Here is a 2,479-nt window from a genome sequence, read left to right on the forward strand (position 1 = left end):
GGTCAAATTTGGAGCAAAAATGAAGAAAGGTGGAAAAATAAACTGGGGCGCCTAAACGCCCAAGTCGTCGCCCAGATTTGACGCATAAGCGCTAGAGGTTTCGGGCCTAAGCGCCAGATACCCGCGCTTAAGCGTTAGAAGTAGTTATGAGATGAATTATTTAATTTGTACGGATATTTGAACGGATTTTTGAAGAGGTGTTTGAAGGAACCCTTGGTGAAAATATGGGAAATAACCCATGGACACGAAAATTCATTCATGTATGATTGTGTTTTCTCCATAAATTATGAGTAGTTTTATTTATCTTTTTCCTTAAAATGACAAGTGATTAAGTGTTGAAAGGAAGTTGTGTGAAGTATTAGGCTTCATTGTTGGAAGAAGTTGTGATGATTTGAAACCTTGCACTTCATTTATTTCTTGATTTGGCCAAATAAGATGTTAATACCTATTGTGAGAACATGTAAGATCTGAGATGCTCAGTCAAAAAATGGTTAGAATCACATATTGATTTCATGAATGAGAATGTAGTTCATGAGGTTGAGTGCAAATAAATAGGGAAATAAACTTTTCTGCGTGTAGAATTAGAGGACCTTAGAGTGACAAGCTAAAGCCCCCAATTTGATTTAAAGTTTTAGGTTTTGACACGGAGATGTTAGCACCCTGGTGAAGGGAGAAGAGGGAACTCTAGAGTGAGAGCTAATATCTTCCCTGTCTAGCCAATCTTCAAAACTATTCAAACTATAGATTGGCCAATATTCTTTATAGCATCTCTAGTAAGGATAAAGAATATTATTGCTCTTATTTGGCACAACACATTTAGAATACTTCCACAAAAAAAATTCTCTACTTATTACTAATTCATGATAAGCAAAAAGATATTTTATTTATATCATCTTCATCTTGCAAGTACTTAGTTACGTTAATTAGTTGCTTACTTTATTTTCAAAAACTAAAAATTACAAAAAAAATCGAATTTGCATTCCTATTTTAGTATCTTAAATTTAAGTAAGAATATTTTGCTATGTAGCTTTTTGTCATCTAAAATCTCTAAATTCCTAAAAAAACATATAGCAATTTTCCCTATGGGATCGATATTCGGGGCTTAATCAAAAAGTCTTATATTACTTGATAACAATATGTATACTTGCATAGTATCTCATATTTAAATATTATAATTATATTCTTATTTTTTTCATAGTGGAAAACTTATCAAAATTTTGCTTTGGATCAAGTTTTTGGCTTTGTTGCAAATTAAGAATAATTATTAAGAAAATTAAGCTATAATCGCATACATCACATTTTACTTCTATATAGAAAGTCGGGATCAAATTCCTATACTTATTACTGATCTATGATAAGGAAAAAGATATTTTATTTTTGTTGCCTTCATTTTACAAGTATCTAGTTAAGTTTAGTTTGTTGTTTACTTTATTTTCAACTATAAAAAATTACAAGAAGAATCAAACTTTCATTCCTATTATAGCATCTAAAGTTTGAATAAGAATATTTTGTAAAGTAGAAATTGTTATCTAATTTATTCTGATTTTTATTTGCATATTGTTGTTGTCCCTGTAGGTTTGATATTTAAGCCTTAATTAAAAAGTCATATATTACTCGACAACGATACGTATACTTGTGAGTATCTCATATTTAAACATAACAATTGTATTCTTATTTGTGAAGTCAAGTTTTTACCTAGCTGTTACTGATGGTCAAGTTTTGGTGCCGTTGCAAAGTAAGAATTATAAGTAAGGAAAAATTAAGATTATAATCGCATATATTGCATTAACATATAGAAGTCGGGATCAAGTTTTTGGCTCTGTTGCCGGGGAGAAATATACAAAACTTTTGAAGAAACTTTTAGAAAGCAATTTTCTATTTTATAAAGTCTTATTTAAACTTTTATATTTATTATAGGAATATTGCAGTGTTTTTTTTATATAAAGTTCTTGTTTGTAAGTTTTTATTTTATGTTGTTTTGTAATAATGTATGCGTAGTTCAGGTTCTACAGAACTAGTGCCCTACGATTATGAATTAGAAAGAACTATTAGAAAAATTAAAAAACTTAAAATTACTGAAAAAAATAAAAATTTCAAGAAATGGCAATTTCAAGAAATGGCAAATCAAAAAAATGACAAACCAAAATCATCAAAATGCTGAAATTAATCAAGAGTTTAGAACTTTAAGAGATTATGCAAATCTTATAGTGGACCAAACCCTATGGTGAATGAACTTCATTGTAGTATTCAAAAATCTGTTGTAGTGGCTAATTCATTTGAACTTAAGCCCGCTATTATCCAAATGATATCAAATAATCAGTTTAGGGGAGCATCAACTGAAGATCCAAATTTACATCTTGCCAATTTTCTAAAATTATGTGCTACATTTAAATATGATGGTGTATCAGATGATACTATAAGATTTAGAATTTTTCTTTTCTTACTGAGGGATAAGGCTAAGATATGGCTACATTCGTTA

The sequence above is a fragment of the Phalaenopsis equestris genome, unplaced genomic scaffold (genome assembly GCF_001263595.1).
Source record: "Phalaenopsis equestris unplaced genomic scaffold, ASM126359v1 Scaffold198392, whole genome shotgun sequence".
Taxonomy (NCBI): domain Eukaryota; kingdom Viridiplantae; phylum Streptophyta; class Magnoliopsida; order Asparagales; family Orchidaceae; genus Phalaenopsis; species Phalaenopsis equestris.